The 11,510-nt window shown below is 41.2% G+C and overlaps 1 pseudogene; it reads right to left on the bottom strand.

The window, feature by feature from the left end:
- Positions 1 to 6,891: 6,891 nt before the first annotated feature.
- On the bottom strand, positions 6,892 to 7,009 carry LOC124790204 (annotated as a pseudogene).
- Positions 7,010 to 11,510: the final 4,501 nt, after the last annotated feature.

Here is an 11,510-nt window from a genome sequence, read left to right on the forward strand (position 1 = left end):
AATCGGAAAGAGTTGTTTTCCGTCATTAGGCTGCCGCGAACCTCGCGGATATATGTAGTGATTTTTCCATCGTTAATGCGCCGAATGAAATACGTTTTGCGAATGAATACAGTGTTCTTCCGTAAGTAACATATGACGAGTATTGTATGTAGTTTGTAATAATTAGCTCGTCTGTTTATGCCGTAGTAACTAGTTATTGTTTGTTGTATCATATCTTTCAGGTGCATAATCTGAATACTGGAGGATGTACACCCTTCGACTAGCGCTGTAATATATAGTTGGGAGCCTGTCACAGACGATGGCAAGCGGGAAGTTACCGACGGCGTGTTTTGGTTTGTAAAAGTGTTGCAAGAGAGATGTATTATCAATGCACTACCGGAAGCAGGCAGTTCTGTTTCTCGGCGTGCCAGATTGATAGGGGCGGCTATCGTTGAGCGATTTTTGGAGCTGGCGAACGAAATGACTTTTGTTGATACTGAAGTACTATACCATGAAGATGAAGCAGAAGGTGATTCAGTAAAAGATATCCCGACTAATGAATCGCAAAATGGCCATAACACTTTGGAAATCTCCACGTCACTGGGAATATGTGCTTCATCTGTTCCTGATGAGTATTACGAACCGGTTACTAAACGATTGAACTACGACGCTATACCCCTTGAAGTAAAAGTAAAGGCGGTAGCGCTAGCCAGGAATCATCCAAATTGGAACTTACAAACACTGCAAAAGAATGGAGCAAACAACAACCCCGAAAAGGAAGGATGACTTGAAATTGTGGGAAAATGATATCGTTAAAGGAGGGACAAGATACGACAAATACCAGGCGATAAATAAGTGGACGTACGAACGATTTGTCGAATCTCGTTGTCGTAACGAGAACGTAATAACGAGAATACTTCAGGAGTGGGCTGCCGGTGTAGCGCTTCAATATACGGCCAACAAGGATTTTACGTTTGCTGCATCATTATTTTGGGCAAGAAATTTCAAATCGGAGTATAAGATACGTCAACGGCACGTCACTAAATACGTCTCTCATAAGGAGGTACAAAATATAGGAGATTTTCAGCAAGTAAACGGCGTCACTTATGACCGGTTTTAATCGTGATTACGTGATCAACACCGATCAAACAGGATGCGAGTATCGGGTGAACATTCGACACACGTTATCGCGTAAGGGAGAAAAACGAACCCTTGTCGCAGTTGGTAGTAAAAACAAACAAACACATTGAAACGTCCCCTTCGAACAATTATACAAGACTGTGCTTAAACTGACACACAATATTTTTAGCGCAACGCAATCTGACTTTCAATAATCCCTACAAAAGAATGGCCCTGACTAACATTAACCTATATCTTTCACAAATCACTTACCTCACAAAAATCTTCGTTACTCGAACTACTGCAATACAGCGAGCGCCACTACTGCCAGCTAAATAAAAGATTCAAACTACGGAAGGCACTAACTACTGATAGGCATAGTTAGCAAATGAAAGATTTTAATAGAGAACAAACAATGTATTTACCTTAATAGTGTTGAAAACTCATAATATACATAGCAGTTCATGACATCCAGTCTTACAAATTTCAAAACTCCGCCATCTCTCTCCCCACATCAACCACTGCTGGCGGCTCACCTCCAACTGCGCAACGCTACGCGCTGTTCACATCCAACTGCCGCTGCCCAACACTACAATGGCAGACAACAATGCAAACTAGCCACAGACTGCACACAGCACAGCCAGTGATTTTCATACAGAGCGCTACGTAACGTTGCCAATAAGAAAACATAAACAGCCTACTTACATAGCCCCCATGCTCCCCACAAAAAATTTTACAAATTGTTTTGGGCAGTGGCCAATAATGATTGGAAAAAAATTTCCATAATTATAATTACAATAACTTAGAAATCAAATGCACACACTTATTGATACAATGTTGATCAAAAGCTAAAACTTTCTCACAGTCCATAAAGACAGTCCTGATCATTCATCACAGTAAAATAGCAGTGTTTTTCTCAAAGTCTGAGCAGTAGAAGAAAATACACACGGAAGTAGTGGATTTCCATGCAGTCTTGAAGAAGTAGTGTTGTCCTTCCAACGAAAAGACAGTGCTGACTCTTGACATGCAGACAGGTAATGGGCCACAACAGAGCAAACCCACAGCAGATTCATTCGAAGTTTTGAAGAATACTGGTAGGTAGGTCATCACAGAACAGACCCACTGTAGTCCTGGTAGAGATTATGGTATTGGTGGGCCACCAGAGGTGCAGACCCACTGCAGTCCTTGTAGAAGTAAAGGTACTGGTGAGTCATCAAAGGTGTAGACTCACTGTAGTCCTTGTAGAAATAATGGTATTGGTGGGTCATCAAAGATGCAGACCCACTGTAGTCCTTGTAGAGACGGCCAGCAGCCATCTGTTGCAACTGTGCACGTGCACAATCACCATCGAAGAGTCTTGCAGACAATGTGGCAAGTCCATAAACCACCACTTGTGCACTCACCAAGTTTTTAAAATTGTCCTTAGAACCAGCAATGCTGTTATCAAGTCCCTTGCTGAATTATTAACACACATGCAAACACTAACAGTCCCTATTTCTCACATATTGTCCATATACTATGACCAACAGAAATGTGTGCAGTGAAATTTAACTTACAAGTTACTTAATTTGATGAACTGGTGTCAATTACAATTTTATAACATAAGAATACAATAACAAAGGTACAAAATACATAATTAAGGAACATAACAATACAGATAACATTTGTAGTAAAACAGGCTTTACAAAAGAATAGAAATAAACATGTACATCAGTATTGCAGGAATTATGACATAAGTACATACATGAAAGATCAGAATAACTTTTGAAACATCAACTTCACACATGAGCAACAAAACAGAACAGATAAATAATGTCGAAACATCTTTACAAAGTAAATAACATAGTGTTAGAAAAATTCTACAACATAGCTCTCATCAGCTAAACACATAAAGACAGGAAAAACACAAATACACAAGGGTACGCAAACACATAGAGGGATGACACAAGAGGAAAGGGCAGGGTTTGTTTTACTGCAGTATTTTGCATGGAGATCTCCCTTCGTTCATCATTATTCCCGAAAGTTCTATCTAAGCCTGCTCTCTGTATTCTGTTCACATCCTCTTTCAAAAATAGTTTTTCTCCACTGTACACTACCTTTTTTTTGGCCAAACCATTTTCTTATAGCTTCTCAGTGCATTTCTTCCAATTCGTCATAGTTAGTTTCTTATATAGTCTACCCCCTCTTAAGCTAACTTAAATCTACTGAGCTCAGATGCTAAACTAAGGGACGAGGGAATGCAGCAGCACAAAACAATTAACACAAAGAGCTATGACAAAAAAATGGAAATTTGCAAAGCAAGCTACAGTAAATCTAAATTACCAAGCAATGCAGCATTACAACTAATATGAGCCAATGTGCAGCAACAAGAAAAATAAATCAGTAGTAAAACTAGCTTAACAGAGTAATACAAAGTGAAATTTAGTAGCACTATGCCTGGCAAACAGCAGCAGCAAATGCAATAACTTATATCTAAACGTGAGAAAGCTCAAGCAGAAAAAATATTACAGTAAAAATGGCCATGTTTAATACCTATGTCACATCTTAACACTAGAGTGATGCATCACTGTAACTTGCTCTAGCAGACAAGTTACCAAGTCACTGACAATAATTATGTATGCAGTTCCTGTGAAGTGGAAATGTCTTTTTGTGCTCCCTCATTTTTTTGGAGTACATCCATCATAAAGTTATTTTTTACTGGATCTGTAGGCATAGAATACTTATATTAGTACATCTATAAAATTTTATTTTAACCAATTCTGCAGTTCAGCTAGGAACTAGATACTAAACAAAATAGGCAAAGCAAGGTGTGAAACGTGATTCACTAGCCATATGGCATTTCATAATGCAGTAAACAATCTTTCAAGTAGCAAGACAATAGACATGAAATGTTTCTCCTCATTTCATTTCAGTAAATATCATAAATTAAGAACTCTAGAGTGTAATCATGTTTTCAAGTTTGAGCGTGTCGTATTTACAATGCTTTCTACAAAGGAATGACAATAGCGAGGATATTGGCCTCCCCTTTTTTTTTCTCCACCTGTGCCTCTGAAAGGCACACACTAATGGCTTTTTTCCAGGCAATTGTCATGCAGCTGGGTGCCCACGACGGTGGTCACTTAACTTTCTTACCGAAATATTTACGACAGCAGTTTCCGCTACGGTGACAGTCTCATATAAAAATATTTCACAGGTCAAGAATTTGCGTTAAAAATCTGTAGAAAGAAAATCGTATTGATATAACAGTGTCCAAAATATTTTCGTCGGCATTGTAATACATTCACGCATTTACATACATTTCATAACTCTTAAAGTACGATTCTTGGTTTCCAACAACCTTTTTCACAAACCAGAGTCCCTACCACTACTCATTATTCCTTACCTTATTCGTTGACACTTCTTCAATATTTCATCATAACAGATAAGTGGCATAATCAAATAAGTCATATAGTATCATATACCGCAACAGCATAATGTACATAGTCATCGTAATAATATCATAACACCTCAGTCAATTCTCAAAAACGTCGTAGCTTTCTGGAATAATGTCAAAACCTAAATAAAAAACCTCTGCTCATTTCAACAGTGTCATCTACCTCCAACGTACTTTAAAAATCATGATCCCATACCAAATACATTATTCAGAGCTCTCATAGTATCACAATGGTTCCTAAAAAATACGAACAGTTCACAAAGTACAGACAAAATACAATTTTGTAAGTATGAAATTATGCAAGTGTGTAATTGCGTAAACATGTGTCACTGATGTAGTAAAAAAAAATGTTTATCTCTCAGTTAAATGATCAAATAGCTGTGTAATTTGTGTGTTAGAGAAACATGGTACCGATGTGTAAAGTTGTATAAGCAAATACCATAATAGCTAGGGCTCCTTGTGCTTGCCAAACACATGGTACACAAACTAAGCGTGTACCCCCTGAGGATTAATGTAATTATACCCTCAGGTGTTACAGATTACAGCAATGGAATGAAATGTATCATGGAAAACTTTCTTTGTAATTCAAAAATCTTGAAAAATAAATGGCTTAAGTACAAAATTAATCTCTCAAATGCGTGTCCTGTAGCGCTAAATGTGCGTCTTGCTGTAAGATAATTCTGTGGAAGTGTCGTGGTTATCGTCCTCTGTAAGCAAAGTTCTGCTGAAGTCAATATACTTACCTCATCATAAACGAATGTGAAATGCTTTGCGTATGGATACCGTAGTTATTATGTACCTTACCGTGATCAAGAAAGTTGTAGGGATTATTGAAAGTCAGATTGTGTTGCACTAAAAATATTGTGTGTCAGTTTAAGCACAGTCTTGTATAATTGTTCAAAGGGGACGTTTCATATGGCGACCCTGCCCAACACTACAATGGCAGACAACAATGCAAACTAGCCACAGACTGCACACAGCACAGCCAGTGATTTTCATACAGAGCGCTACGTAACGTTGCCAATTAGAAAACATAAACAGCCTACTTACAACATTTGTACACGGTGAAATATGCCATCATAGCCTCCGGAAAAGTGTTGCCTAAAGTTTTCCTGTGTTTACTAGAAACGAATGTTACATTTGGTCCTCGGGTTATAGAAGAGGTCAATCGCTTATCCGACTCGTTGAAAAATGTGTACGTTACTTGCTCCAAATCCGGGAAACTGACGAAAGCGATTTACAGAACATTTCTTGAGAATGTTTTAAAACCATACGTTTTTGATAACAAGTTTTGTCTAATACTCCATTGGATTCCTGGAGTGGACAAACTAATAGTACAATATATGAAACAATGTTTATAGATGGCGAGGGTCAGCGGACGTGCACAGTAAAAGTAATACCTCCAAACTGCACACCTGTGTGCCAGCCGTGTGATGTTTATTTCTATCGCCAGGTTAAAAACTATTTCCAGGCTTCAGAATTTCAGTGTGCTTCTGGAAACCCAGCAGGAATTGCACAACCGCACGGATGCAATAACTATTCACAGTATAATTCATAACCAAGTTTCAGCACAGATTTTTCAAGGCAATGATATCGTATGCGTGGTACGCATCAAAATTAATTCCCGAAAAAGACACATCTTTTAATGTGAACCAAGTTTGTTTTCCGCCGACTCTTCGGAAGGAACAGTGTAGCTGTCGAAAGATTGCATTCATTAGATGTTCTTGGTGCCGTGAGTATATTTGTATCGAATGTTTATATGACAAGTACCATCCATCTAGTTGTTCGAAGAAAACTGAGGGCACGTAACAGTGACTGGAAGAGCCATTGTAAAGTGACCTGGAGTAACATTTTAGTTGCTTACTATCCCAAGAGGTATGAGAAATTTATTTTCCTACCTTATTATCATCATTCCTTATTGATTTACTTATTAACCCTCGTATCCCTGTCAATTGAGATATGGAAAAATACAAACGAAAAGAACAACATCCGCTAGGTTTCTTCGAGATTTCCAGCCAGTTTCCTTGGCCGTTGCGCTATCGGTGCTGTCGGCGAAAAGTGTTTACCATGTGGGAAGCGGCAGTTGTAAAAGTTTCTTTCCTCGATTTCTGGAAAAGTATGCGTTTTCAGACCCCATACCTAACGAAGAAAAATGCTCTATTTACAATTATCTATCGATCCCTCAAATTTCGAGTCGATTGCTCGTCATAACCTTTAGGGGTGATTTTCTCAAAAACGCGGAGGTGTTGACCCAAAATATCTTAAGAGTCCTTCGTATTAGGTTGTACACAAGCGACCAGCCAAATCTGAGCCGAATCGGTTGGCCGTGTCAGGCCTTCCCCTTGCGAGTGCACCGCGCTTGCCAACAGTGCTCGGCAGACCGGACGGTCACCCATCCAACTACCAGCCCAGCTCGACAGTGCTTAACTTCGATGATCTGACGGGAACCGGTGTTACCACTGCGGCAAGGCCGTTGGCTATAAGAGGAATAGAATCCGTTATGAACAGAAATGTAGGGCAGAAAGTAAGTTTCTGTGAACGGTTGAGTGATATGATTGTTCTTATCACAATCGTTGTCAAAAGAATGACAACAATGGTTCAAGGATAAATGCCGCCGTCACAAGAAGGACATGAAGATATATGGAATGTGTTTGAGGAAACGACAAGGAAGTTCGGAAAGCACAGGGGAACGATAATGTAAAAAATCATGTGGGATTGGAACGCGGTAGTAGTGGAAGGAAAGAAAGAGGGAAAGAGAATATGAGCATCGTAGTTGGAGCGAGAATGAAGAAAGGCTCAGTCCTGCAATAAATTTCCCCTAGTAATAGCAAATAAACTATTCAAAACTCACAACAGGGAGGCGGAGCGGTCAGATAAATGCGAACAGATCGCTCAGTCAGTTTAAAATGCCATGAATTCCAATAGTTCACAAGAATAATTTTTCAGAAGAATGAAAAAGAAAATTGAGGATCTGTCAGAGACGAAGATCAATTAGGCCAGAGGAAACGTGAAAGCATCTGGAAGGCATTTCTCATATTGCGCTTGATAATGGAAGCAGACTGTAAGAAAGAAACAAGACATGTTCATGGAACCTGTCGGCATAGAAAAATTATTCGACTATGCAAAACGGCGGTAAATTTACGAAATCCTAAGAAAAACATAAAAGTAAGTTATAGTGAAAAAGGATAATATACAAGATGTGCAAGAACCAAGAGGGAACAGTGAGAACGGAAAACAAAGTGTTGGAATAAAAGAAACGGAAAACAAAGGGTTGGAATAAAAAGTGTGTAAGGTACAGATACAGTCTTGCGCCTTTTCTTTCCGGTCTAGACGTAGAAGCAGCAATGACAGAAATACAAGACAGGGCCAGGAATGGGAATAAAATTAAGGGTGCAAGAATAGCATATTGAAGATTACTGGAAAAAAAAACAGAGTATGTTGTATCGAATGAAGAATCTGATCACAGAATATGATTTTAGATGACCGGAAGGAAGAAGAAACTAATGAGGAGGAAAAGAAATTTTAATGATAAAACGAACCTCAAAACTCAGAGCTATGAAGTAAACGAAGCGAAGGGATTCTTCTACCTTCGAACCCAAATAACATGACGGACGAAGCGAGGACGTAAAAAGCTGGCTATCATAGTGAAAGACAAGAAGACTTACAGGACCTGTCGGATGGAATGAGCAGTCTAATGAGTACAGAACACAGATTGAGAGTAAATCAAAGAAGATGAAAGTAATGAGAACCAACAGAAATGAGAACAGAGAGAAACTTAACACCATAATTGCTGATCACGAAGTAGATCATGTTAAGGAATTTTGCTCCCTAGGAAACGAAATAACCTTTCAAGGATGGAGCAAGAAGGATATAAAAATCAGAGTATCACTGGCAAAAAATAGCACTTCCGACCAATAGAAATCTACTAGTATCAGACATAGGTCTTAATTTGCGAAAGACGTACTTGAGAATGTGCTTTTGGGGCACGGAATTGTATGGCAGTGAGACAAGGACTGTGGAAAAACCGGAACAGAAGAAAATACAAGCATCTGAGATGTAGTGCTACAGCAGAATGTTGAAAATTAGGTGTACTGATAACGTAAGGAACAAGGAGTTTCTTCCCAGAATCAACAAGGAAAGGAACATATGAAATTCACGGACAAGAAGAAGGGACAAGAAGTTAGGACATCCAGTAAATAACAGGATTTGGGTTGCAAGTCCTATTCTGAGATGAAAAGTTTGGCGCAGGAGATGAATTTGTCAGAAAGAATGATTAAAATAGAAAAAAGAAAAATCACTGGCAATGGGGAAATCGATGGCCAAGAGTAGTTTGCTATTATCAAACGGAAAAATGTTCTGAGACTGCACGTGTGGAGAGCAGCATTGTGCCGTGGGAAAATAGAAAAGAAGAGACTCCAAGCTTTTCAGTTGTACTACTATATAACTCTCTCTCCGTCCGAACAGCCCTCGGAAGACCCTACAGTACCGACCGACCACCGTGTCGTCCCCAGCCGACAGGGGTCACTGGATGCAGATATGGAGGGCATGTGGTCAGCAAACCGCTCTTCCAGCCGTTGTCGTTTTAGTGTCCGAAGCCGCTATTTTGCAGTCAAGTAGCTCCACAATTGGCCTTGCAAGGGCTGAGGGCACTCCGTTTACCAACAGCTCTCGGCAGACCCGGAACGCCATCCATCCAAGCGTTACATAAACCCAACACTTTGGTGAGCTGACGGGAACCGATGGTATCACAGCGGCGAACCCGCTGGTTGCTGCTGTATAAGCATGTAGAATATTAAGTGGAGTGATAATGTAAGGACTGACCTGTTGCAGAATGGACAAAGGAAACAACGTTTGGAACACATGGACGACGAGATGCAACAGAATGACAGGAACCAACAGGGATACGAAGCCATGCTAACTCCAGTCCCATGGGGCTCTACGCTAGGTTTCTCGGCTGAGGCTCCGTGGTGCGAACAGCCTGGTTCGAATCCTGCCTCGTTCATGGACGTGTGTGAGTCCTTAGGTTAGTTGGGTTTAAATAGTTCAAAGTCTAGGGGACTGATGACCTCAGATGTTAAGTCCCATAGTGCTCAGAGCCATTTGAACCATTTTGAACAGCCTGGGCAAGGTGGTACCACGCATTCTCCATTGGGTTTCAATCCGGGGGATTTGGTGGCCAGAGGAGCGGGTTAAACTCACCCTGGTGCTCTTCTAGTCATGGACGTACACTGCAAGCTGTGTGGGACGTTGCATTGCCTTGTTGGTAGGTCCGCATGCTACCGAAGAAAAACAAACTGCGTGTATAGGGGGGGGACACGGTCTCAAATGATACCTGCACACTTGGGGATCCACCGTGCCTTCCAGAATTATATCATCCAGAGAAAGCCACGAAAACATTCCACAGACCTCACAAAGCTCCCCCCTCCAAAAAATGGTTCAAATGGCTCTGAGCACTATGAGATTTAACAGCTGAGGTCATCAGTCCCCTAGAACTTAGAACTACTTAAACCTAGCTAAGAATATCGCACACATCCATGCCCGAGGCAGGATTCGAACCTGCGACCGTAGCAGTCGCGCGGTTCCGGACTGAAGCGCCTAGAACCGCTCGGCCACCGTGGTCGGCGCGCCCCCCTCCGGGAGGGGTCTTTCCGACGATTGTTGCAGGGCTGTACACTACAATGGCCATGTGTCTGATGGGACATAAAATGTGATTCACCTGAAAACAGGGTCGACGCTCAGTGGATGTCTTGCTGCGGTATTGACCTGCAGATTCCAGTCTTTATCACCGATGAACAGCAGTCAGCTTGGGTGTGTAAACCAGGCACTTGCTAAAGAGACCTATACAAAACAACATTCCCTGAACGGTCATTGAAGGTACACTACTGGTATCCCCTTGGTTGCTTTGGACATTCAGCTGCTCAACAATTGGGCGTCTGAAGGCCTGTACTCATCTCGGTAGCCATTGTCATGTATAGTCCGTGCTGCATCACAGTTTCCACGGTACAGATTATCGATAGAGCCATTTTACTGTGCGCAGTATACTGTAACCACCTGAGCAAGCAAATAGTTTACAAACTCAGCCGTTTCGGAAAAGCTTCCACTCTAGTTCCGAAACCAAATAATCATGCCCTTTTGGACGTCAGATAAATCTCTCTATTTCTGCATTTCGACAACGACTGCACTGTGTTCCGGGTCCCCACTTACACGCTTTATATACCTTCCACTGCCGGTGTAGCCACCTGTTTTCTGTGAGTGGTTATTGTAAACTGATGTAGCTGATAGGCGGTGGTCACTTTGGTGTGATTGGACTGTTCATAAATTGAGTGGACAAAAGCAAAGGGACGGCTATCCCCTTGCATGATGTACTCTGTGAGATCAAAACTATATGGAGACCTCCAAAAACATACGTTTTTCATATTAAGTGCGTTGTGCTGCCACCTACTGCCAGGTACTTCTCAGTAGTCATTAGACATCTTGAGAGAGCAGAATAAGCCACTCCGCGGAACTCATGGGCTTCGAACGTGGTCAGGTGATTGGGTGTCACTTGTGTCATACGTCTGTACGTGAGATTTCCACACTCCTGAACATCCCTAGGTCCACTGTTGCCGTTGTCAGAGTGAAGTGGAAACGTGAAAGGACATACAGGCCGACCTCGTCTGTTGACTGACAGAGACCGCCGACAGTTGAAGAGGGGCGTAATGTGTAAAAGATAGACATCTATACAGACCATCCCATAGGAATTCCAAACTGCATCAGGATCCACTGCATGTACTATGAAAATTAGGCGGGAGGTGATAAAAGTTGGATTTCATGGTCGAGTGGCTGCTCATAAGCCACACATGAACCCACTAGACTAATCTGGGAAGCTACTATCTAAAATTACGCTTTAAAATGCGTTTAGTTTGTAACGGGAAACTAACCGACGCTTCTCTTCGACAGCGGGCGTCACATGAAAGACGAGATGGTCACTATTCCTTTA

Source organism: Schistocerca piceifrons, chromosome 3 (assembly GCF_021461385.2).
Source record: "Schistocerca piceifrons isolate TAMUIC-IGC-003096 chromosome 3, iqSchPice1.1, whole genome shotgun sequence".
NCBI classification, from domain to species: domain Eukaryota; kingdom Metazoa; phylum Arthropoda; class Insecta; order Orthoptera; family Acrididae; genus Schistocerca; species Schistocerca piceifrons.